At 41.2% G+C, this 27,539-nt stretch overlaps 1 protein-coding gene, 1 long non-coding RNA gene and 1 pseudogene across 10 annotated transcripts in view; 1 reads left to right on the top strand and 2 right to left on the bottom strand.

Annotated features, from left to right (window-relative positions):
* Positions 1–27,539, bottom strand: part of LOC136399222 (zinc finger protein 615-like) — a 265,085-nt gene that overhangs the window by 126,229 nt on the left and 111,317 nt on the right. Inside the window, exons 1-2 of one of the 9 annotated variants that reach the window (XM_066374202.1) lie at positions 3,826–3,912; positions 743–884 (exon numbers count right to left, since the gene is read on the bottom strand). The exons of 4 other annotated variants lie outside the window; for them this stretch is intronic. The gene's annotated coding sequence lies outside the window, so the exon portion shown is untranslated. 4 more of the 9 variants (XM_066374205.1, XM_066374201.1, XM_066374199.1 and 1 more) reach the window with 4 other exon arrangements.
* LOC136399301 (uncharacterized) lies at positions 3,974–10,764 on the top strand. Its single transcript, XR_010750128.1, has 2 exons — positions 3,974–4,075; positions 8,880–10,764. It is a non-coding gene; the product is annotated as an uncharacterized lncRNA (long non-coding RNA).
* LOC136401967 (U6 spliceosomal RNA) lies at positions 12,229–12,327 on the bottom strand (annotated as a pseudogene).

The following is a 27,539-nucleotide window of genomic DNA, read 5'->3' as shown; positions in this document are numbered from 1 at the left end:
GGCATGATTTTTTATTGATTCATTTGTGAAAGAGAGAGAGAGAGAGATTGGAGGAGAGAACCATAGATTTGATGTCACACCCATTTATGCATTCATTAGTTGACTCCAGTATGAGCCCTGAGCGAGGAGCAAACCCCAATCTTGTCATATCGGGAGGACAAGCATCGAATGAGTGCACAACCGCCATGGAAAGACTAAGTGGAACAACAGGATGCTTCTGTGTCACTTGCTCTTTCCCTTCCACTTTCTCTCGAATCAATGGAAACATTTTTAAAAACCTCATCCAAATCCTAGCTGGTTAACTAAGTTGGTTAGAGCGTCAGGGAGAGAAGCTGTGGTTGTGGGTTTCATTCCTGGTCAGAGCACGTACAAGCAACCAAGAACGCACAAATAAGTGGAACAACAAAATGATGTATGTTTCTATTTATCTCTTCTTCCTTTCTTCTCTAATTCAATAAATAAATTTTAAAAATTTTAAGATCATTTCTATTAAAAAACAAATATAAAAGAAAATTGTTTTAATTTTTACTTACTGATTTCAGTAAATAGAGAGAAAACGAGAGAGAGAGAGAGAGAGAGAGAGAGAGAGAGAAACATCATTCTGTTCCTGTGCGTGCTGTGACCAGGGATTGAACCAGAACCTCTGTGCTTCAGGTTAAGCTCTAACTAATCCAGCTAACTAGCCAGGACTAGAGGGAAATTTTAACAGACTCAAATGAACGGAAAATTAACGTGAACATACTTTAGAAACGAAAGCGTTGTAAAGATGTCATGTCTCCACCCCGGCTGGTGGAGCAGTGGATAGAGTGTCTCCCGGAAGCAGTCCTGTCACAAGCTCAGACCTGGAGTTGCCATCTCGATCCTCAGGTCGCCAGATCAAGGCCCTGTAAGAATACGTAACATGAGTTGCAATCAGTGGGTGATCAACTAAGTGGCACAAGTTGATGCTTCTCGCTCTTTTCTCTTCCTCTCTCTGTCAAAATAAACAAACAAGCAAACAAATAAGATCTCCCAAATGCATAGACAAAAAGTGAAATGTCAATGAAAACCCTAAACTGGTAATTATTTACACCTTTCAGAATAGTTGAAAGTCCCTATCAGTTAATGAGAGCTTTAGGTTACTTTAATTATAGCAGTACCATAGACAAACCAGGCAAAGGCACAGAAGAAATGCCTGTGAATGGCAGAGAAAGACAAACCCCATATGATCTCACTTATACGTGGAATCATGAAAAAAGTGAACTGAGGAACTAAATAGGGGCAGAGGTGATGTCACAGGGAGCAGAGGGACAGCTGTCAGAGGGAAGGGGGATGAGGGAATGGGATGAAGAGGTGAAGAAATTAGTGAAACTAATCACACATAACGTACAGATAACAGGACAGTAAACCACAAAGGGAAGGGGGAGGGGGATATCGGGGGACACAGGGGTGAGGGAGTTATATGGAGTGGAACACTTGAATTCATGTTAACACAATAAATTAATATTAATAAATCTTATTTTTAATGAACTGCCTGTGCACCGACTCATGCATAGATAGGGATGTGATGGCACAGGAACCTCTGCAGATAAGAGGGTAAGAATGGCTTTTTAAGCCTGACCAGGCAACTGCGAGTGGGTAGAGGAGCTTCAACAGCAAGGGGCTGGAGGGAGTGTTAACTACAGGCACTAGGGGCTGCTGCCCCAGGCATCTGCTGACATGGGGGTTGGTGCATCTAGTGTGCTCAGACTAGCACATCCTGGTCAATGACTTTGGTCAGTGACTTTCTGAAAAACAGCAGCAGCATGAGTTACTGAAGAATAAATAGGAGGAAACACATTTTGCCCCGTGGGAATAGACAGAATTTTAGCAATAGATGGTCAAGATGTGTCTTAACATCCCAGCCTCTTTTTTCTCTTTTTCTCTTGGGGTGTACAGGGACACTCATCTCAATCTTCTCTGTTTCCTGCTTATCTGGGGTCTCAGAGCAGTCCCTTTTTTACCTGTTTACTTCCTCTTTTCATTTCTTCCGCCTGCACAAAACTTCTGCACTTTACAGAAATCTTTCTAACAATTCAGAAATAACTGAGCTTCTAGAACAATTTAGATTCTTTTCCTTCAAAAAGTATCTCTATACCTGTTAGTTTGCGGTCTAAGGCCCCTTACCAAAAATCTTCTACTAGCCAGGTTCAAGTGACCTGGCGCCAGGACAGTTCCTTAACTATTGACCTGAGCAAACTGACTGATACTCCACCTCCCCTCACCACCCACACCCCCAACCCCGCTGGGGCAATTCCCTCATTAAGTGATCCCCATCCATCCCCCCACCCTGTGGCTAAAAATTCCCGACCAAAATTAATCTCACTAGCCTTGCTCACTGTAAAGCCAGTACCCACGGCCACCATCACAGCCGCCCAGCCCATGCAGGTTCGCATTGGATTTGGACAGTTGGTAAAGAAACAACGGAGCCAAAAACTGGTGGGCCATCATCTTTAATTCTAGCTTACACCCGGCGGGCAAGTAAAAACACATACTGGGCTCCAAAACCCACTCATTCAGTGCTCACAAAGCTACTGATTTACCCGAGTTTCCTAGAATCAAAGGTTTCTAGCTCACCAGACTTACTGACCTCTGTTCCCCATGCCCTTCCTTCTCCCTGCACAAACTGGCTTCTCCCTCAGCACTCCACCATCTTGGCTGCTTCTCTGGGTCTCCTCCACGTGGCCTTTTTCTGCTCTGCTCTCTAATGCTAGTCTCAAGAACCACCTGAGCAAGCTACCGTTCTGCCCCACCTTACACTGCAGAAATCAAAACCTTTAATCCAATTTACAGAATAGGGAAGTCTCTAATACAAAGTCACTTATATGAGGCATGACGGGATTGCACCACTCCACATCAAAAAGGGTGGGAAAGGCTTAGTCCTAAAACCAAGCCCAAGGCTACAAAGATCCTGCCTGCTCACTGCCCGCCCCCAACACACAATATCACCTGGGCAACGCAGCGCCATCTTTAACAAAGGGAGCATAACACTCACTAACCCTATAAAAGCTTAAATTCCCAGCCACTCAAGGCTAATGCCATTTTAAACTCGGCCTGTTTGCAGATGCATAAATAAATTTCTTAGAAAGCTCATCAGGCCTGACCTGTGGTGACGCTGCAGATAGGGCATCAACTTGTAATGCTCAGGTCGCTTGTTTGAAGCCCCACGCTTGCTCAGTCAAGGCACATATAAGAAGCGACTACAAGGTAATGCTTCCCGCTCCTCCCTCCTGCCTTTCTTTCTCTCTCTCTCTCTCCTGTTTCTAAAATAAATAAAATTTTGGAAAAAAAATGCTTGACCAGGCTGTGGCGCAGTTGGTAGAGCATCAGCCGGAGATGCTGAGAACCCAGGTTCAAATTCACAGGGTCGCTGCCTTGAGCATGGAATCAAAACTTGGCACCCAAGGGAGGAGGACCCTTCTCCACTAAATATTAGCAACACAATGGCCCCTCCCAAGCAGAAATAGAATCCGCAATTTGCAATCTGCTGCCCTGAGGGCAAACAGCACAGCCTTCCACAAACCACACACAGGTTGCTGCCCAGGCCAATGCAAAATGTAAGCAAGGAAAGTTTAAAAAGACATTTATTAAAACTTATTTGCTGAACAGCACCCAAACCACAGGCAGTCACCTGCTTCCTCCGAAATACCTGTGAGCTCCTTCCACACGACTCCTCCCACCGCCATAATTCCAGGGTCCACACGCGCCACTTCCTCTCTGTTTTGTCAGCTACTCTGTGATGTGAGAAACAAACCTCCTACGACACAAAACATTTTGGAATACATGAAAAGACAAGAACACACTAACCTGATTTCCCTGCAGCCAACCAGGAATCTAAACGTTCCACTTCCGCGATCTGATTTGGCGCCTGGAAGCGTCATCCAGATAGAACGTCCGGCTACGGCGCCCGACGAGGCTCTGAAGCCTTTGAAGAAACAGAGGCGATTTCCCCCTCACTCCTCCCGGCGCCCCGCTGGCAGCCGCCATGCTGGGAAACCTGAAGCCTTATATAAGAAAAGCAGCAAAGTTGGAGCCTGAAGCCTGAGGTGGCTGGAAGGTGGGAAGGTCCTCAAATTGTCTGATTTCTTGGCACTATGACTCTTGCGGAAAGCGAGTGTATTTTCAGAGCTTCCAGAGGCAAGATAAAAAGTGAGCTAGGCCCAGGCCGGTTGGCTCAGCGGTAGAGCGTCGGCCTGGCGTGCGGGGGACCTGGGTTCGATTCCCGGCCAGGGCACACAGGAGAAGCGCCCATTTGCTTCTCCACCCCGCCCCCCTCCTTCCTCTCTGTCTCTCTCTTCCCCTCCCGCAGCCAAGGCTCCATTGGAGCAAAGATGGCCCGGGCGCTGGGGATGGCTCCTTGGCCTCTGCCCCAGGCGCTAGAGTGGCTCTGGTCGCGGCAGAGCGACGCCCGGGAGGGGCAGAGCATCGCCCCCTGGTGGGCGTGCCGGGTGGATCCCGGTCGGGCGCATGCGGGAGTCTGTCTGACTGTCTCTCCCCGTTTCCAGCTTCAGAAAAAAAATACAAAAAAAGAAAAAATAAAAAAAAAGTGAGCTAAATTGTGTTCGGTGGCTCAGCAGAAATATCACATGGCCACGACAGGTTTTTTTAAGTTTTATTTTTAAAAGGTGAGTGTTTTTAAAATTTTAGAAATGGTCAAGAATTCAGGTGTGGGTGTAACAGCAGAGAGTGATACTCTACAGAGAAGAGGTCTTATGTCCTGTAGGAACACCAACCCAGAACTGCTAGCTAGCGGAAACTTTCTTAAAATTTTTAAGACCAGAAAAAGATTTGGACAAATGGGTTCTGAGTGAGGCTGGTCATCACCCACCAGAGAGGAAGAGCAGCCTAGACGATCTAAAGTTGACATTGGGACCGGGCCTCGGGGAAAGGCCACTGAAAGCGAAGCCAGTAAAGTGGGGCTCCATTTCTCTGCAGCAATGAGAAAGGCACCACCAGAACTGAGAATCCAAATATATTACCATCAATTACTTTTTCACCAAAGTCCCAGGATAAACCAATGGGATAAATCTTTACTCAGAAGATGCTGGGATAATTGTATACCTAGTGGCAGGGAAATAAATTAAGACCCTTATCTCTATCCATAAAAATTAAGTCAGAATACATCAGTTTTAAGTATAAGACATAAAAGTATGAAACTCATACTTGAATATGGGAGACAATCTTCCTATTCCTAAATTAGCCATAGTTCTGAGAGAAGACAATAAACAATGAATCATAAAAAAAATAAAGTTAATTAAATTTAAAAGTTTGTACTTCTAAGCACATTTAAAAAAGCGCCGAGAGGGGGGAAATATTTTCACATTATGTGTGAGTATATATACAATATGTAAATATATATACCTGATAAAGGATTATATTTAAAATATGAAATTTGCAAAACATAACATAAGACAACTATTCAATTACTTTATGTATGAAGTAATAAAATTTTCTAAAAACTGGATTGCAGTGCCTGACCTGTGGTGGTCCAGTGAATAAGTCGTGGCCCTGGAAACCTGATGTCACTGGTTCAACCGTGGACTTTCCTGGTCAAGGCACAGGGGAAGCAACTACTAAAACCTGAAGCTTCGTGTTCTTCCCCCATTCCCTTTCTCTCTCTCCTCTAATAAATCAGTAAATAAAATATTTTTGTCTTAAAAAATAATAATAGCCTGACCAGGCAGTGGCGCAGTGGATAGAGCATTGGACTGAGATGCAGAGGACCCAGGTTCGAGACCCCGAGGTCGCCAGATTGAGCACGGGCTCATCTGGTTTGAGCAAAAAGCCCACCAGCTTGAACCCAAGGTTGCTGGCTCCAGCAAGGGGTTACTCAGTCTGCTGAAGGCCCGCAGTCAATGAACAACTAAGGTGTTGCAACGCGCAATGAAAAACGAATGATTGATGCTTCTCATCTCTCTCCGTTTCTGTCTGTCTGTCCCTGTCTATCCCTCTCTCTCTGAAAAAAATAATAATAATAATAATAAATTGTGGATTGTGGTGATGTTACAATTCAACTTACTAAATGTCAGCCCTCGCCTGGCCAGATTGCATGATTGGTTAGAGTGTAGTTTGGAAGCACTGAACTTGCCAGGACATACAAGAAAAAAGGTACCAACAAATCATGGAAGTAAAAAATAAGAATTTGGATAATGAGCTTTGGTCGGGTAGCTCAGATGGTTAGAGTGTCATCCTGAAAGATTAAGGTTGTGACTTTGATTCCCTGATAACCATCGAATGAATGCATAAATCAGACAGAAATTGATATTTCTCTCTTCCTCTCTCCCCATTGATTCTCCAGAATTAATAAATTTAAAAAGAGTTTATAAAACAGTACTGTGATTGGCCCTGGCCAGTTGGCTCAGTGGTAGAGCGTCAGCCTGGCATGCAGGAGACCCGGGTTCGATTCCCGGCCAGGGCACACAGTAGAAGCGCCCATCTGCTTCTCCACTCCCCCCCTCCATCCTCTCTGTCTCTCTTCCCCTCCCGCAGCCAAGGCTCCACTGGAGCAAAGTTGGCCCGGGCACTGAGGATGGCTCTATGGCCTCTGCCTCAGGTGCTAGAATGGCTCTGGTTGCAACAGAGTGACGCCCTAGATGGGCAGAGCATCACCCCCTGGTGGGCATGCAGGGTGGATCCCGGTCGGGCACATGCAGGAGTCAGTCTGATTGCCTCCCCATTTCCAACTTCAGAAAAATACAAAAAAAAACAGTACTGTGATTATAACAGGACCATATATATATACTGAACCATAATTAAATTTGCTTATTTATTAAATTTATTGATTTTAGGAAGGAAGGTAGAAACAGTGATATGTTTTTCAACATTGCTCCTTGTTTTTATTTATTTATTTATTTATTTATTTATTTATTTTGTATTTTTCTGAAGCTGGAAGGGGAGAGACAGACAGACTCCCACATGCGCCCGACCGGGATCCACCCGGCACGCCCACCAGGGGCAACGCTCTGCCCACCAGGGGGCGACGCTCTGCCCCTCCGGGGCGGCGCTCCGCCGTGACCAGAGCCACTCTAGCACCTGGGGCAGAGGCCAAGGAGCCATCCCCAGCGCCCGGGCCATCTCTGCTCCAATGGAGCCTTGGCTGCGGGAGGGGAAGAGAGAGACAGAGAGGAAGGAGGAGGGGGTGGAGAAGCAAATGGGCGCCTCTCCTATGTGCCCTGGCCGGGAATCGAACCCGGGTCCCCCGCATGCCAGGCCGATGCTCCACCGCTGAGCCAACCGGCCAGGGCCTATTTATTTATTTTTATTTTATTTTTTTTTTACAAAAACAGAGTTAGAGAAAGGGACAGATAGGCAGGAATGGAGAGAGATGAGAAGCATTAATCATCAGTTTTTCGTTGCGAGACCTTAGCTGTTTATTGATTGTTTTCTCATATGTGCCTTGACTGTGGGCCTTCAGCAGACCGAGTAACCCCTTGCTCGAGCCAGCAACCTTGAGTCCAAGCTGGTGAGCTTTTGCTCAAACCAGATGAGCCTCCCCTCAAACTGGCAACCTCGGGGTCTCGAACCTGGGTCCTCCGCATCCCAGTCCGATGCTCTATCCACTGCGCCACCACCCAGTCAGGCTGCTCCTTGTTTTTAAAAGAAAAATTTTTTAATTTTTTTTGAGAGAGGCAGAGGGAAAAAGCCAAGAACATCTAGCTGCTGCTGCATGTGGCTGCACTAGGGAATCAAACTGGCAACCTCTGTGCTCTGGGAGGGGGCTCCAACCAAGCGATATATCTAGCCATGATATAATTATTTATTTTTAAAAGACCGAGAAAGGGAGAGAGGGGTTAAGGGAAGGAAAGCACTTGTTGTTACATTGAGTTGAGCATCTTCTGGGCGCTTCCCCTCTCTGCCCCAACCTGGGATAGAACCTACAGCCTTGTTTTAGGACAATGCTCTTAACTGATTTAGCAAAACTGCTAGAGCCAAGAAAAGTGTATGTAGAGAAAAACAGAGCCATCAAAAAAATAAGCTTGGCCCTGACCGGTTGGCTCAGCAGTAGAGCGTCGGCCTGGCATGCGGGGGACCCGGGTTCGATTCCCGGCCAGGGCACACAGGAGAAGCGCCCATTTGCTTCTCCACACACCCCCCTCCTTCCTCTCTGTCTCTCTCTTCCCCTCCCGCAGCCAAGGCTCCATTGGAGCAAAAGATGGCCCAGGCGCTGGGGATGGCTCCTTGGCCTCTGCCCCAGGTGCTAGAGTGGCTCTGGTCACGGCAGAGCGACGCCCCGGAGGGGCAGAGCGTCGCCCCTGGTGGGCGTGCCGGTGGATCCTGGTGGGGCGCATGCCGGAGTCTGTCTGACTGTCTCTCCCCATTTCCAGCTTCAGAAAATAAATAAATAAATAAGCTTCAGGAAACAAGTTACAGAGGCAAAAGAAGGAACCTTGGAGCTTAGGAACAGAGAGAGACACCTTTAGAGGAATAAGAAGGGGTGGGGAAAGGCACCAGCACGCTGCAGAGAGCGCCACCAAGTGTCCGTCCACTTTAATGCACACCTTCTGTTAACACATACCTTTATGTGACTCCAGTTAACTTCCTACTAGTTCACCCATAATTTTATTATACCCATTTAGTATTAATTACGTATGATTATCCATAAACATTTTGTAATATGAAAATGTTTATGAGAAGGTAAAATAAAATTAGATCATATCTATTTATTTTATTGAGAAATAATTCACATTGGTTAAACCTATTTATAATAAGCTTTGTCTTGGAAAAATTTTGTAGTTATATGGAAGTCACTAAGTACTACTACAAAAAATTCACATATACCTTGATTCAGCTTCCTATCACGTGAACATTTTTTTTTAATTTCAAAAACTTAAGTTTAATGTTTTTTGGCCCTTTTGTTTCAGTGTTACAGACCCAGAGAGATGACTCGCTAAGAGAAAGACAATCCAACAAAGAAGCCCTATGCCTGGAAGAAGGAACAAACACACTTCATCTCTCAGGCCTTGATGGTTTACAGGGAAAGAGGAAGCTGGAGGTGAGATGAGGAGAGATGTATCTTCCATGTCCCCTATTCTGGGCTGAAGCCCTAGAAGGAAGAAGTGCATTGGATTGTTCCTGGGAAGTGAAAAGGAGAGCGGTGTTTTCTCCACATCTTATGTGAGGCTTGGGGAAGAGATCACCTCACAGGATGCCTTCACAACAAACTGAAGCTGCTGCAAGGACAAGCAAAGAAAGTACTTGAGTTAGCACTCCTGAGTTGCTAGGTGTGGAAAGGAGCCCCACATGAAGAGTGGGGAGCACGTGCCAAATCTGGAACCCAACATAAAGAACCCCCGTGGTGGAGGCAGCAAATCCTGAAGGCATGAGGACAGACTGCCAGGGCTGGGAGTAACTGGGTACTGCAGCCAGACCTCAGGATGTGCAACGATCATACAAGATCAAGATGGAGTCAATTCACCAGACACAAATGGAACCGAGGGAACAGATCACAAGTCCATCAGTCACAGAAGTCAGCATCAGACACCAGCAGGACACTCAAGGACTTGGAAGACATGGGATGTCCATTTATCAGGAACTAGAGGACAGTGACCTTAGTCTATCATCCAAGAACCCCTTTCCTCTGCATCACCAAGAGGTTGTGTAAACAAACTCTTCCTTCCAGATACCCATGAAGTTGGACTGGAGAGCCACAGGAAGAACAGCAGAAGACTGGAAAGTCTGCAGGTGCTCAAATAGTCTATTGAAATTGTTGCTTGGGGCAGAATTGAACAATTTGAACTTAATCAGATATTCCTCAAACCCATTCTGCCTTGGCTATGCAGGTTTGGAGTGTGTGTGTGTGTGTGTGTGTTGTGTGTATGTGTGTACATATGAGGATTGCATCAGTCATGGAAAACAAAAAAGGTAGATTTTCTTGTACATTTGTGAGGGTTGGTTGCTGTGCAAACCTGTATAATTATAAAGGTGAGTTGAAATCTATCTTAGGCATTTGAAAAAAATATTTTGCAGCATACAGACCAAATATCAGTAGTTTATATCAGCATAACATAATCCCTTAATACTAGAGAGCTGGAAAGATATAACCTTGCAGAGCTGAAGAAACATCAATTCTCTTACTCCTGGAAGGTTGTCCCCAAACCATCCTCTTCTTCATTTCATTTTCTACTTCATTCCATTCAACCCATACATACATACTTACAGCAGACCTTCTGTGCATGAGGCATGACACTAGGTCCAGGAATAGATAATGAATAAATCTGGGACTACCCAGGCATTAACTGTATTGCTCACTGAATATGAAGTGATAAAATATCCCCTAATTTTTGTGAGCAGAATACACGTGAACATTTTTATCACCATTGTATATTTGTCAAATGGAGAATTTAACATTGCTATAATATGCAACCAAATCATAGGTTCTACTCTGATTTCACATGTTTTTACACTACCATCCATTTTCTGTTGCATGATTTAACCCACAATATTATATTTAGACTCCATTTTTTTGTGATTTTCTCTATTCTATGACCATTTCTCTGTCACATTTTCCTCAATGATGTCCTCAGTTAATTTCAGGAGTACTGATGAGGAATTTTGTATATTAATCCATTTTTACGGTTGTACTAAGTTTGCCTCATTAAAGAGTGGTCATGCATTTTGGAACAGACACCTCAGAATTGAAGTCTCTATCACACAGTTGAGTAGGGGTAGAAAATATCAAACTGTCTTACATCTTATCTCCTGGAAAAGGTAATATTTGCCAGGTTTTTACACTGAAAATAGTAAGAACAGTTTTACCAAAAACATCCAGTGTACAGGGCCCACATCAAAAGATTTCAACACATATGTAGTATCAGTATTGATAGTACATGTGAAAGCATAAACGTGCAAATAAATAGAACAGAATAGAGACCTCACAATAAAACCTACACAAATCATATAAACTCAACTGTTAGAGAAAAACAGAAAGAATTAGATTTTGAAAGGATACGCTTTCCAAACAATGATGCTGGGACACTTAGAGGACCATTAGCATGCATGAATAAATAAATACATGGACTCTTAACACATTCATCAGAAAAGTTTTATTGATAAAATACTAGTATCCAGAATATAGAATTCCTAAAAGTTGATAATTTTAAAAACATTGGAAGGGTGTGGAAGTCAGGGTGTAAAAAGTAACAGATTTGCCAATTTTTTAATTGGATTGTTTACCTTCCTGCTGTAGAGTTTTAGAATTTCTTTATAAATTTTGGTTATTAACCCCTTATCAGACGTATTGGCGAATATGTTCTCCCATTGTGTGGGTTGTCTTTTTTACTTTATTCATGGTGGCTTTTGCTGTGCAAAAGCTTTTTGGTTTGATATAGTCCCATTTGTTCATCCTGTCTTTTTTTTTTTAGAGAGAGAGAGAGAGAGAGGGATATATAGGGACAGACAGACAGGAATGGAGAGAGATGAGAAGCATCAATCATCGCTTTTTTGTTGTGACACCTTAGTTGTTCATTGATTACTTTCTCATGTTTCTTGACTGTGGGACTACAGCAAACCAAGTAACCCTTGCTCAAGCCAGTGACCTTGGGTCCAAGCTAGTGAGTTTTTTGCTCAAGCCAGATGAGCCCGTGCTCAAGCTGGTGACCTCGGGGTCTCAAACCTGGGTCCTCCACATCCCAGTCCGACACTCTATCCACTGCGCCACCGCCTGGTCAGGCTCATCCTGTCCTTTATTTCACTTGCCCATGGGGATAAATAAGCAAAAATATTGCTACGAGAGATATTGGAGTTTACTGCCTATGTTTTCTTCCAAGATATTTATGGTTTCACGACTTATATTTGTCTTTTACTCATTTTGAGTTTATTTTTGTGAATGGTGTACGTTGGTGGTCTAGTTTTATTTCTTTTTTATTTTGCATGTACCTGTCCAATTTTCCCAACACCATGTGTAAAGAAGACTGTCTTTACTCCATTGTATGCTCTTAACTATTGATACTTTCTCAAATATCAATTGACCATAAAGGCAGGGGTTTATTTCTGGGTTCTCTGTTCTGTTCCATTGATCTATACACCTGTTCTTATATCAGTACCAGGCTGTTTTGAGTACAATGACCTTGTAGTATAACTTGATATCAGGAAGTGTGATACCTCCCACTTTATTCTTCATTTTCAAGATTGCTGAGGCTATTCATGTTCTTTTTTAGTTCCATATAAATTTTTGGAATATTTGTTCTGTCTTTGAAGTAAGTCATTGGTATTAAAAATATGGGACGCTTCACGAATTTGCATGTCATCCTTGCGCAGGGGCCATGCTAATCTTCTTCGTATGGTTAATCTATGTGCTGCCAAAGTAAGCACTCCTTCCTTTCATTTAAAATTCTTTTAAAAAATTCATTTTAAAGAGGAGAGAGAAGAGGGAAGAGCAGGAAGCATCAATTCCCATATTTCCCTTGACTAGGCAAGCCCCAATTTTCGAACTGGCCAGCTCAGCATTCCAGGCTGACACTTTGTCCACTTCACTACCACAGGTTGGGCTCTCCCTCCCTTCTCACACACAGTTGCTCGACTGGTTCAAGCATCGGCCCCAGGTGCTGAGGTTAGCTTAGTCATTTGGAACATTGACCCCAGACGAGGTTGCTGGTTTTGGTACATACGGGAATTTATCTACTCTCCTCTCACTTAAGAAAATAAAAATAAGCCTGACCAGGCGGTGGCGCAGTGGATAGAGCATCAGACTGGGATGCGGAGGACCCAGGTTCGAGACCCCGAGGTCACCAGCTTGAGCGTGGGCTCATCTGGTTTGAGCAAAAGCTCACCAGCTTGGACCCAAGGTCGCTGGCTCGAGCAAGGGGTTACTTGGTCTGCTGAAGGCCCATGGTCAAGGCACATATGAGAAAGCAATCAATTGAACAACTAAGGTGCTGCAACGAAAAACTGATTATTGATGCTTCTCATCTCTCTCTCTGTTTCAGTCTGTCCCTATCTACCCCTCTCTCTGACTCTCTCTCTGTCCCTGTAAAAAAAAATAAACAGTTGAAATTAAGACTGATACTGAAATTAGTTCACCAATCACAAAAGGCCAAGCACAAATTTTTAAAAATAAATAAATAAATAATAAATTTAAAGTTATTTTAAAATATTTTTAAAGGTTTTATTTATTGATTTTAAAGAGACAGAGTAAGTGGAGGGAAAAGTTATGAAGCAAGAACTCATAGTTGCTGCTTCTTATATGTGCCTTGACCAGACACGCCCGGGGATTCAAACGTGCAACCTCAGCATTCCAGGTCCATGCTTTTTCCACTGCACCATCACAGGTCAGGCTGAAAATATTGATTTCATACAACACTCAATGCCACTTATAAAGTTAAACATCCAATTATGTTGTTGGTATTTCTGAAATGAACATACTAAATTTCAAGTACTTCAAGTATTCCAAAATAATGCAAACTTCAAATTAAGGAAATGCAAGTTAATTACAAAATGAAACAGGCACAGAACACTGTTGTTTAATTCATGATGAGAGTAAAGGCAACTATTTATTTATAATGTCATTACAAGGCAAACACAGCATATATCATCAGTTTGGCTCAAAAGACCACTTAAAAATTTTAAGACAGAAAAATGGCTGAAGGCGTCCTGCCCCAAATCACTTGTAAAATGTATTATCTGTTTAGATCTGTGACAGAATGCTTTTTTTTTTAATAAATAAATTTTTATTTTAATGGGGTGACATCAATAAATTAGGGTACATATATTCAAAGAAAACATTTCCAGGTTATCTTGTCATTTAGTTCTGTTGCATACCCATCACCCAAAGAGAGATCATCCTCCGTCACCCTCTATCCAGTTTTCTTTGTACCCCTCCCCCCTCCCCCCCTCCCTCCTTCCCTCCCCCCACCCCTCATAACCACCACACTCCTGTCCATGTCTCTTAGTCTCGTTTTTATGTTCCACCAATGTATGGAATCCTACAGTTCTTGTTTTCTTCTGATTCACTTATTTCACTCTGCATAATGTTATCAAGATTCCACCATTCTCTGTAAGTGATCCGATGTCATCATTTCTTCTAGCTGAATAATATACCATGGTGTATATGTGCCCCATCTTCTTTATCCAGTCTTCTATTTTTTTTACAGTGATTAAAAGCCTTTAAGCAAACTCTTGGCCAATACAGCAAGAATCCATAAAAGAGTAGTGTCCTTAACATGTTCACCAAGTCCAAGTTGGCCCCATCACCATGCCAAATTCCTGAAAAATGCAACTCAACCACAGTTCAGTCTGTTAGGAGCTGTCACAGGGAGCAGGAGTCCAGGAAAAGTCCACATCCAGGAAAGGTCCTCATGGCACTGGAATTGTCACCATTCTATACTTTGCAGTTCATGTCCTAGTCCCAATGACTGCTGCTTCTAGCTGGTAATGATTCAGGTAGACTGGAAAAGCCATTTGCAGCATGCGTGGATATGGAGCTTCTGTTCTCCTCTGCCTGGAGAGATGAGACCAGGTAGCTTTTCCCTGGAGCTCTGCGACTGTGGCATGGTAAAGAGAACCTTGGGATACACTAAGCTGGGTGGCAAAGGTAGATTCATAATAGAAGTTGGCAAAAGGGGGAAAGAGAGCTCTAAATTAGGAGTAGGTCCCAGCCTGAAATACGAGTGGGGCATTGAGGTAGGAGGGATAAAGTAAACACTATATATTAAGCAAAGCAGCAGAAAATAGGACTATCAACACCCACAACAGAGATCTTTGAGGGAAGAATAAAAAACCTGACTATTCAGGCAAAACATAGTTAAGTGGCCCTTGTGCAAATGAGATCAGTTTACCTGCTTCTTGGAAGAAATACCCTAGGCTCGTCCACAGTGTCGTAGATGGGGCCGACGGCCCTGGGCACCTTCAGCCTTCAGTGGCAAACCCCAGCATTCTGGGCAAGGTTAGGTCATAGGTGGCTGGAGCAGGGCTGGAAGAGACTGAACCCTCCCTTAGAGGAGCGAGGGGGAAGTCTACCTTCCAGTATCCCTGTTTCCTCACAGCAGAGGCATGTAAGCCTGGCAGGCTTTATTTAGCTCAATGACATTCCTTTCCACTATTGAAGTAGGACCCAGATGGCATCCTATGAGACCCCTTTGGGGCATTGGAGCCTTTAAGGGTGTATCCTAAAAGCTGGTAGTTCCCCTGATCTCTATTGGGCTTTTTCTGCCTCTAGGTATCTTAAAAGCCATCCTCAGAAGATCTCGCTGAGGGGTTTGAGGATCCCCATCCACCTATATAAATCTTTTCCATATATCTGGAGCTATTCAGAATGCTTTTTTATTCAAAGCTTCTTTTCTACTTCAAGTTATCTGAGGTTTTGTTAAAATCACCTAACTGAAAGTGTTCATGAATTATTTTTCCATAGATTTCCTGTCAAGTGATGAGGAATCTCACCATATTCAGTCCCACATGGAAGTATACATATTTCACTAGTATAAACTGACATTTCTTGAGGTCTTACTTTCTGACCCTTGATTTCCACAACTTGAAACATCATATATATATATATATATATATATATATATATATATATATATATTTTTTTTTTTTTTTTTTTTTTTTTTACTGATACAGAGAGAGAGAGTCAGAGAGAGGGATAGATAGGAACAGACAGGAATGGAGAGAGATGAGAAGCATCAATCATCAGTTTTTCATTGCAACACCTTAGTTGTTCATTGATTGCTTTCTCATATATGCCTTGACCAAGGGGCTACAGCAGACCGAGTAACCCCTTGCTCGAGCCAGCGACCTTGGGTCCAAGCTGGTGGTCTTTGCTCAAACCAGATGAGCCTGTGCTCAAGCTGGCGACCTCGGGGTCTTGAACCTGGGTCCTCCACATCCCAGTCTGATGCTCTAGCCACTGCGCCACGGCCTGGTCAGGCCTGTAAGCTTTTTTTTTTAATGATCATTGAGTCCTGACTTTGCACTTTCATTACCTTTATATAATTTCTCTCCCCTGTGAATTCTCTAATGAATAATGGAACAACTTCTCTCAATAAAAATTTATTTCTACATTGAGTATACGTAAAGGAAGTCTTTTCTGACAAATCGCTAATGTTCCACGAGATTTTTTTTTTCAAGACAGAGATGCAAACAAATACAAAGACAGACATCAATGGAGAGATGAGAAGCATCAACTCATCGTTGTGGCCCTGTTGTCGTTCATTGATTGCTTTCTCATACATGCCTTGACGGGGGCTCTGGCTGAGCTAATGATCCCTTGCTCAAGCCAGCGATCTTGAGGTCATGTCTATAATCCCACGCTCAAGCCAGCCTTGGATTCAAGCCAGTGACCATGAGGTCAAGTGTATGATCCCACACTCAAGCCAGCAAGACTGCACTCAAGCTGGTGACCTAGGGGTTTCGAACGTGGATCCTCAGCATTCCATTTCAATACTCTATCTACTGCACCACCACCTAGTCAGGCCATGATGCATATCTTCTTAGAAGCCTTCAGCACAATGCCTGACTTGTGGTGGTGCATTGTGCAAGCTGTCAACCTGGAGTGTTGAGGTCGCTCATTTGAAACACTGGGGCATACCTGATCTAGGCAGATACAGGAAATTGAGGAATTTGATGCTTCTGGTTCTGCTCCTATTCTGCTCTTCTTTCATTTAAAATTAATAAAATCTTTAAAAGGGGGGGGCGTTATGATAATCACTGCATTTGTATAATTTCTATGAGATTGCATAAATATATTGATAATAATCTTCATGAGAAAGCCTTTTCCACTTTCACAGCATATTCACGGTGTCACTAGGAATGAGCTCCCTTATGTACATTTAGATCACTCTTCCTGTGAAAAACTTTCCCACATAGAGTACATAAATAAGGCTTCTCTCCCATGAGTCCTTTGATGTACAATCAGTGGCCGCTTTACTGAAAAGCCTTGCCTGACCAGGCGGTGGCTCAGTGGATAGAGCATCGGACTGGGATGCGGAGGACCCAGGTTCGAGACCCTGAGGTCGCCAGCTTGAGCACGGGCTCATCTGGCTTAAGCAAAAAGCTCACCAGCTTGGACTCAAGGTCGCTGGCTCGAGCAAGGGGGTTACTCAGTCAGCTGAAGGCCCGCGGTCAAGGCACATATGAGAAAGCAATCAATGAACAACTAAGGTGTCTCAATGAAAAACTGATGATTGATGCTTCTCACCTTTCTCCATTCCTGTCTGTCTGTCCCTGTCTATCCCTCTCTCTGACTCTCTCTCTGTCCCTGTAAAAAAATAAAATAAAATTTAAAAAAATTTAAAAAAAAATAAGAAAAGCCTTTCCTCACTGCCTACATACATCTTCTCTCCCGTATGAATCCTTTGATGTACCAGAAGCTGGCTATTTACAGGGAAGGCTTTTTTACATTCACTGCAAATATAGGGTTTCTCTCCTGAATGAACTTACAGATGAATGATGAGGTTGTGCCTCTCTGAGACTTTTCCACATTCAGTGCTTTTATGAGGTTGCTCTCTTGTATGAGTTTCCTGATGTTTATAGAGATTAAACTTTCTAGAAAAGTTCTTCCCACAAAAACTGCATCCATAAGGTTTCTGTCTAGTATATCTCTGATGATCAGTGAGCAGAGCCACCTTGACAGAGTCTTTCCCACTTTCACTGCATATGTGGGCTTTCTCAACACTGTCAGTTCTCTGTTGCTGAGTGACCAGGGACTTATTTTCGATGGACTTGGTACAGGGATGCAACCTAAATTCAGTGTAAAATTGTTCATGGTTACCATGAAGAATGGGTGTCCCACATGCATTCAAGTTAACAGAGTTCTTTAATTTAAAAGTTCTGGTTTGGTTTTCAAAACTTAATTTTGATTTTAAAGGTGTTCCATATTGCAATGTTGCTTCAATACGGAACGGCTTTCTCTTTAACATTATTTGCAAACATATCACGCTCGCAGCATTCCTCCCCACTCTTTGCAATTCTTGGACTTTGGAGGTGACTCTGTAGAGGCTCATTAACTCTCCAGAGTCCTAGGAAAAAAGAGAACCCGAATCATTTAGGAAAATGAATGCAGCAATTAAATTTAACAATGATGAAAATCTAATTTAGGAAAATATTATAAAATGGCACTTGAAGCACACATAAGTCAGGACCTAGTTTGGACTTGAACTCATGTATGATGTTAACAGGAACTTTCCTTGTCAATCAAATGAAACAACACAGACCTTTAGAAGAGAGCAAAAGAAGAAAAAGAGCTCAGCATAAAGGTAACATCCCAAGTGATGCAATGATGGTGCAGAAAAAGAAACTCAATGTAAAAAAATAGAATGGTGATAAGGTGATTTTTGGTCTCACACAGAAAATGAAGTCAGAAGTTAGCAGCCATGACGATGAGTACACTGCACAGGAAGGAAGTAAATATTAGAAAATATTGAAGAAGACATTAATTTGGGAGTGATCTCACAAAAAATGAAAAGGCTCGCTCATAAGAACTGAGTAAATAATCAAGACTGATGAGAACTGAGTATAAAAAGTCTTTGAAGGATGTGGACAAAGAATGATATAAATGCAGCATGGAAAGCAGGCTGTCACGGGGACACAGCATCCAAGGTGGGGCTGAAGTTATGAAAAGAAATTGCTGTTTCCAGACAGGGCAGGAGGGCCCAGTAGTTAGAAAAATGTGATGAATTCAAAGTATTCTCTTTTCAGAGAAGCATGAAAAGTGAAATTTCATATTAAAAGGGAGGGTAACACAGGCAGAGACACTGTGGCCGTGGACAAAGGAAAGAAAGATCTGAGAATTCCAGGAAGAGGAAAACTATGCAAATAGTTTTATGTAGATAAAATACACAGGGATTGTTGCTCAGATGAGTAAAGAAAAACGTAATGTTTTCTGTTGTTGTGAGTCAAAGGTGCAGAGAGAGATCAGCAAACGAAATGTCACTGAACTAGCAAAGGACCACAGCTCGCTCAGGCAAATGGTGCTGAGTTTGCACTAGGTCCTATTTTTATTCACAAGATTTCAAAAACCTTGTTTACTTAGAAATTGGCATAGCATCAAGCATAACCTTTACATAAAGATACATGAAATACACCTGCATGATAGCTTAATAACAATACAATATCAAAAGGCATTAACTGCTATTGCTTCTATGGTTCTCATAACATTCCTTTCTTTATCTCAAGGAATAACCTTGAAGGGAGCAGTAAAATCTTATGAGAATGTTTTACTGAGAAGAGAATCTAGCAACCATTTCTGGTCACATAGACTTGTTCCAGTGACTCACCTTCGAGTCACAAAACAATTCTCTTGGCAAAACATTCTTTTCTTGTTGGCTGTGTTCTCATCCAAGGCAATGCAATGGATTATTCCACTACATTTCCCCTTTTTTGTTTATGCTGAATGTTATGAAGCACCATAGAAAACAAAGCCTTCCATTGTTCATCCCTTATTTCTCTTGCTTTGATTTGTCGACAGACTACATATAAAAGAAAACATAGAATTAATACTATTATAAAAAGTCCCACAGTGGATCCCAAAAATCCTTTAATATGTTCAATAGGATTTAATTGTGATAAATTATCTACTAACCCCTTCAATATAGGTTGACCTGTCAGAATTTCTAATTTTCTTTGAAAAGCTTCATGAATACGTCTTTGTAATTCAATAATTTCTTTAGTCATATTATCATAATTTAACAAATGCTTTTTAACATTTTCCTAAGAGAAATAAGTATGATTTTAAGGAATACGGGTAACAGGGTAACACGAAAAGTAGTTACATTCCAATCACATCTTAGCTTAATTTGTCTTTCCAGGCTAATAATTTGATCTCTTAACATAATCATAGTCTGTTCTAAATCATTAACTAGTATTAATGATACTATTGAGAATAACGTATAGATTCAGTTGTTCAGAACCTTCATGCTATTTTTGAACAAAGGCCACAGTCTGTATACTTTGATTTAATGCAACTCCAGATACAGCAGCTGCGGTGGTTACAGCTATTAGTCCCATAATAATGGTGATGATCAGTCCAATTAGTCTCTTGGTTCACTTCAAGGACTTAATAAGATGTTGTAACAGCATCATGGAAGGGGAACCCTGCCACATCCGATTCATCTGTACTGGAATCCAGACTCCTGTCTGGGTTCTTAAAATGTATAGACTTTGACTATTTTTATTAAAAAGAATAGAAGAGTTAATACATGTATAAAAAGTACACTAATTGCAAGTTATTGAGTAATTTTCAGCTGTCTGTTTGGTTTCACCTATAATAAACATATAAGGCAATCTAACACAAGCAGATATAAAATGTTTCATTCTTCTTAAAGATTAAAATAATATGATTAGAAGGATAATTTTTCCAGATTTCTCCTTTCCATGCTGACATATGTTTAAGTGCTGTGGCAACTTTCCACAAATGATATTGTATAGGGTCAAATTTTATATGTGGAGCTTGAGGTGACATCCCTGCTCTATGCCATATGATAGTTTGATTACCTTGACTCTCAGCTGTAATTAAACCATTGTTCTTATGCCACCTTAGATCAGCACCCTGACCTTTTACTCGGGTTAATCCATGAGGGCTCCAATCTATGGTGTTTCCACTGGAAATATTAAGTAAAACCTGAGCAGTTTCTCCTCAGCAATTTTTCTAATGTACCTATTCACTTAGGTGATTAACAACTGCAGTTTGACAAGGTGGTAAATCAGGTGGAGGTTCCAGATCATATACAGATATATTACCTTTAAATCTGTATCCTTGTAACAAAAACAAAAGTTTCTTTACTTCTTCTTTACTATTATTTTTGACAATAGAGAGCCAAGCTTGAGCTTCTATGTTTAAACAATGTGGCTCATGTCCTATACATATAGGTAATCCCTCAACTCCTGTTGTATAATTTTCTAATTTCATGTCTTCTTCTGAAGGTGCTAAGGGACCTATCATTAAAAGGTCCTGGAAGCCAGTAAGAGTCATTAACAAAAATAGGAAAGGCACTATCTTCCTAATGAATAGCTCTACTTAATGGAGGGTTAGGGAAATATGCCTAATAACTAAAATTTTCACCTCTACTTACCGGAATTGTTACCAAAGCAATCATTGCTAAAAACAGGTTAATAGCATTTTCTTCCTTTCTAGTAGCTTGTCGCATCTTTTTACCATTAAAGGTCAGCATTTTAAGTTAACCCCAACTTGGAATTTTAGCCTTTTTAATACCAAGCAGCAGCACCTTTAAGATTCTTCTTTTGAAATTCATTTCTTCCATCTCAGCAATGGGCAGATATAAAAAGAATCAATTGTTCTTATTCATGTTGTTAGTTTAATTCTGCGAGCAGAACTCCAAAGGACTTCACCGGATTCTGCAATGACACAAGCAAACCCTCTTCCCCAATGTTGTACTACACTAGGTACCTATTAATCCAACTCACTTTTATAATATATAGGTTGATTAGTCTTAGAACTGTTATTTTTTTGTCCAATGTCTGTCTGCAGCAGTCAAACTATCTTCTCCTGTACTTAAAAAATTTAAAGTAAATAAGGTTTTATGTAACATAAGTCTAGGGGATAATCTTCCTTCTTCCCCCTTTTGTTTAAGTAACATTTTTCAGAGTGTGATTACTGCACTCAATAATCACTTGTCCTTGTGGATTATATGGAATTCTAGTAGTATGTTTAATATTCAATGCTAAGAATTGTTGAAATTTAGCAGAAGTATAGGCCAGACTGTTGTCAGTTTTAATTGCTTTAGGAATGCCTCTAACATTAAAAGCATCAATAAGATGTTGAATGACACAATCAGCCATTTCTCTTGGCAAAGGTGTGGCCTATCAAAAGGAAGAATAAATATCAATAAAACTGTACATAAGATAGTTTTCTAAAAGAAGAAATATGAGCAATATCTATTTGCTACAGGTTATTACTGTGTTGTCCTCTAGGATTCATTCCTCTCGGTAATGGAGGAGCATTTATAATATGATAGTGAGGACAGTTTTCAACAATATTCTGAGCTTCTTCCCTGGTCATTCTAAATTTTTGCATCAAACCTTTTCTACTTGTATGAGTCTCTGTATAAAAATTAGTAGCAATTTCTATTGATCCAATGAGTAATTGATCAACTTCATTATCTGTAGTAGTCATAGGTCCTGGTAAACCTGTATGAGAACGAATATGAGTTATATAGAGAGGTGAATTTCATTCCTTCAATAAAAGTAACTCTTGAAACAATTTGTGCAATCTAGAACTATCATTTGAAATATAAAAAGTTTCTATAAGTTTAATTGTATGTTCTACATATTATGAATCAGTAACAATGTTAATGGGACAGGAAAAATCATTAAGAAGTAATACAGCAGATAATTCTGCCCCTTGAACTGATGTATATGGAGTCTTTATTACTTTTTTTACTGGTCTAGTTTATCCAGCAATACCTAATCTATTTGCATCAGTATAAAAAGTAGAAGCTTTTTGAATTGGCTGAGCTGATACTTTAGTCGGTAAAATCTATTGTATTCTTTTCAGAAATCGAACTTTTCTATTTGTAGGATACTGATTACCTACAATACCAAAATAACCAGCCAATGCAATTTGCCAATCAATATTTAATTTCTAGTTGTCTGAAAATTGATTACATGTTAAAGGTACAATAATTTTATTTGGATCATTTGTAGTCAGTTGTCCCATTCTAAGTCTACTTTTACTAATTAAAGTACAGATTTTCTTTAAGTAAGCACATAAGTTCTTTTGAGTTCTATGTGGCAGAAATTGCTATTCTAATATCTTGTTTTCTTTTCATATAATGCTATAAGGAGAATGTTTGGAGAAAAAAATAATTAATTGAATAGGTTGATGTGTATCAATTCGATTTAAATAAGCACTATACATAATTTTTTCAAAAAGTGATAACTCCTGTTTTGCTATTTCTGTTAACTGTCTAGGACTGTTTAAATTAGAATCTCCTTGAAAAATATTGAATAAATTCTTTAGTGCATAAGAAGGGATTCCAAGAGAGGATGTCAACCAATTACTATTACCCAATAATTTTTGAAAGTCATTTAAAGTATTCAAGGAGTCAGTTCGTAAATTAACCTTTTGAGGAATAATTCTTTGATTTTCAATCATATTTCCTAAATATGTAATAGGACAAGATGTTTAAATTTTGTCTTCAGCTATAATTAAACTAGACTGATTCAATGTTTCAGAAGCATCTTTAAGGATGACTGAAAGTTCAGCATTATATTCACAAGCTATTAATATGTCATCTATATAATGGATTATTAAACATTGAGGATATTTCTGATGAATTTATTCTAAAAGTTGATTTACATAATGTTGATACAGTGTCAGGCTATTCAACATTGCTTATAGAAGTAATGTAAACTTAGTAAGAATAGTTAGTTCTGCTTATTGTTATAGACACAACAGCTAGCAATGCTAGAAACAGTCAAGGATGTTTTTTAAAGTATTAGTCCTAATTAAAACATTTTTTGCCTCCTGGGTAAGTTTATTTAATTGTCAAATCTCCCTTTCTTCTATTTTTGACTCATGCCGAGGCTTCAATATTCTAGAAGGTATCTACTGGTCTCCCGTATCTGTGGAGATAAGAGCAAATTCTCAGCCCTACATTTTGCCTATGTTGCTGTTGTAAATTAGCAAACTGTCTGTCTAAAAAGTTCATTTTGTGTAATATTAATAGGAGGGTTAGCATTAGCATTCCGATTAGCTTGAATACAAGCCTGATTCTCCTACTAAGTCATAAATTGTAACCCTTTCACTTTTGAAAGAACAGTCCGAGCTAACGTTTCTAAATTTTTTGAGAGAAAACATTCAGAGTTTATGAAGGAGGATAGCAGTTCCTGCATATAAGGACAGTTAGTTCTATTCTGGGAGCAGGCCGTTTTTAACTCTTTAAAAGCTTTGACAGAAATTTGGTCATAGTGAGTATAAAAAACTCCTTGTCAGAAAGTTTAGACTGTAACTTAAAAACTTGCTCTTTTAATTATTTACAAGATAAATGCTTTTCCCTATTAGAGGCTAAATAACCCCTGTTATCTTCCTATTGTAAAAAAAAAAAAATCTTAGAGCTTTGTTAGGGACTTTCCCTAAGCCTTGCAGCTTAGTGAGTACTACCTAAGTGGGTTAAAAAAAAAACCAACAACTAATGTTGCTTAGCAATAAGAGATACATCAGTTTCTATATCTAAAAGTCTTTTGTATTGTTAAGTTGATTATAGGGCATCAGAGAAACTAAATTCCTCTGTGCCTCCTTTTTCAGGATGTGGCCTTACAAGCAGCCAACTGATTTAAGCAGCTTGAGATAAATTCATAAAATGACTTAATTTTACTTAATCCCTTACAAATTTGACAGATTTCAGCATATTTTGACAAAGAAGACAATTTTCAACACAGAAACACAAGTATAACATATAACAATAATCCTAATACTTGAATTCTTAATTGATTTCAAACTTTGAATACACCTTACAATGTATTAACCAAATTAGCAAGTCTTAAGAATCTACATTCTATTCTATTTAAATCTAAATGAGCGCTCCTAATATATAATTTTTAGTTTTAAAGCAAAAAATATATGGATGAAACTATTTTTTCAATATAAAATATGCCGGTATTTTTAAATTTTGCATGTAAGAACTTAATTTAGGCCTTAAAAATCACATTTTAGACAACATCAAACAAAAACTAAACAGAAATTAGAATCAAACAATTCAGACCAGACAAACCAAAGAGAAATCTGGGATTTCAGAGCACTCGGACTATAAAGATGCCTGCCTGATTTTAATCAGGGCATTTTCTGACAGCGGGACTGAGGATGGATGGGAGTAAACAAAATGTCCCCAAGAAAATTTTCTTGGCAGCTACTGGGATATTTTTTATAGTCAGATCCAACAAATGTCCACCCGCCTCAGTTTCCAGGCAAATAAGAAACAAAAAGATAGCTCAGAGAATTGTAGCTAAAACACTAAAGAAAATCAGTATTTTTTTATTATTATAAAAACTAGAGAACTCTAAGGACTTCATGATTCTTCTATATGTCCTAATTCTAGTTGAATTTGTATCAACTGATGTAAAGCTGCAAGCTTTTCTCCCTTGTCTCCAACTCCAGTGATATGCATCCAGGCTTTAAGACAAGCAGATCTAATCTGAGCTATAACAGCATCAGTATAACCAGTTTGTTGTCCCACAGCTGCATTAGCGTCAACGCTGATGAGCATTTCAAAAGTAGCTCCGGGGAGATTATTTCTGGAGTTTATGCGAGATAATCAAAGAGTCTCCTCTCTCCACCAAGATTTGAATTGTAAATATTGTTCCAACTCCAAAACCGTACTAGCAAGTAAATCCCAATCCAAAGGAATCATTAAATGATCATTACAATAGGAAGAGATAAGGCCTTGAACATATGGGAACTGAAGTCCATATGTAGCAACAGAATGTTTAACTAGCTTTAAGAAAGTAAATTCAAAGAAGACACAATCTCGGCGAGGAGACAAGATGGCGATGGAGTAGGCGGATGTACCAACTTCTACCTCCCAGAACCAAAGTGGATTACAAACTAATTTTAAGAACCATCATCTGTAAAAACCAACTGTGGACTAAACTAAGAGGACTCTTCAACCAAGGAACACTGAAGAAGGCACACTGAGACTGGTAGGAAAAGCGGAAACACAGAGAGGGCTGCCCAGCTCCCCGGAGTGAACGGCAGCCGGGAGAGACGTGCATGGTAGGAAGTGAGTTTAGCAGAGAGGGGAGGGTCCTGAGTCCCAAGAACAAAGCACCAGCCTGTAGCAACCGAGCCTAGAAGAGGCGTATGCACAGTATTTAGCTGGAAACAAGACAGGAAACTGTGAGAAAGAGACTGATTTCTCAGACCCAGGATTCTTCTTAAAAGGACCGCAGAGAAAAGCTCTCTCACAACCACTCACCTGGGGATCCAGGGGACAGGGAGCGAGGAGAGGACTGGAGTAGCAGGAAGAGAGTGTAATCTAGGAGGCACAGGGAGAAACATTTTGAGAGAAAGCCACCCTAACCTCTGGGACGAGTCACTCCCCAAATCTGAAGTGAATATTTCCCCTGGAAAAAGCAATAACAGCAAAGGGAAGCAGAACACCAGCCAAACAAGCTCTCCCGCGGCACTCAGAGCAGAGTCACTTAGAAGGAGGGAGCTTTCAGGAATAAGGTAGTGAGTGTTAGGGTCTGAGCTGCAGCGCCCCCACCCACTCAGCTGAGAGCTCGCCGGAAGGCGGGTGGTGGTGGGATGCGGAAGCATGGTTCTGTCGGCAATGGTGGAAGCCAGCTGGCCACCACTGGGCCCAGGTGTGAGTTCAGTCTTGCCCAGCTAGGGAGGAGGGGACATGTAAAAGTGGTCAAGCCCAGCTGCGGGCTCCCTGCAATCCAGCCTGCGGAGGAAGGACAGGAACCCTGGAAGGGGTGGGGACCAGCCCTTGAGCAAGGGCGCAGGAGCACAGCCTTGCCCGCCCGCGAGACCAAGGCTTGTGGCCTGACTTAGGGGCCAGCTCCTCCCGTGGGGGTGGAGTCAAAAGCCCAGAACGAGCGGAGTCCCGCTACTGAGCTTGGGCACGCAGTCCCATCCGGCATGTGGAGCCAAGGCTTGCAGCCATCCCACCAGCAAGCTGCTCCTGCAAGGGCAGGGCGAAAGCCCGGAATAAGGCAGAGACCCGCAGCTGAGCAAAGGTGCTCACCCCTGCCCTCAGGACTGAGCATAATGCCATCCGCAGGGGCGGGCGAAGGCCAAGGCCACCGAGGCTGGTACACTGAACACGTGATCACAGCCACTTCCGTGCAAGAGAGGCGGAAACTACAGCAACAGTCCCAGTGGGCAGGCACTGGCAACACCCATACCCGAACGCCCTAGGCAGCAACAGCAGAGGGGGTGGCGGGCCTGAAGACAGATCACACCTAGGGAACACAGAGGCCAAACCCACTGGACTCCAATGGCCAAAACCTTCTTTTACACAGACAAAATGAGAAAGCAGAGAAATGCAACACAAATGAATCAAGAGAAATCCCCAGAAAAGGACCTGAATGAGTCAGATATAACCAAATTACCAGATGCAGAGTTTAAAATAATGATTGTTAGGATGCTCAAAGATATTAGAACAACAATAGATGGTTATTACAAACACCTAAATAAAGAGATAGCAAATATAAAAAAGGACATTGAAATAATAAAAAAGAATCAGTCAGAAATGACAAATACAATATCAGAAATGAAGAACACAATGGAAGGAATTAAAAGCAGGATAGATGAAGCTGAGAATCAAATCAGTGAGTTAGAAAACAAAATAAATAAAGGCACGGAAGCAGAGCAGAAAAAAGAAAAGAGACTCAAAAAGACTGAGAAAACTCTAAGAGAGTTCTGTGACAACATGAAGAGAAATAACATCCGCATCATAGGGGTTCCTGAAGAAGAAGAGAAAGAACAAGGGATAGAGACTTTGTTCAAACATATCATACCTGAAAACTTCCCTCAATTAAGGCAGGAAAACATCTCACAAGTTCAAGAAGCACAGAGAACTCCATTAAAGAGAAACCCAAAGAAATCAACACCAAGACACATCATAATT

Source organism: Saccopteryx leptura, chromosome 3 (assembly GCF_036850995.1).
Source record: "Saccopteryx leptura isolate mSacLep1 chromosome 3, mSacLep1_pri_phased_curated, whole genome shotgun sequence".
Classification (NCBI taxonomy): domain Eukaryota; kingdom Metazoa; phylum Chordata; class Mammalia; order Chiroptera; family Emballonuridae; genus Saccopteryx; species Saccopteryx leptura.
This window is presented reverse-complemented; position numbering and strand designations above follow the sequence as displayed.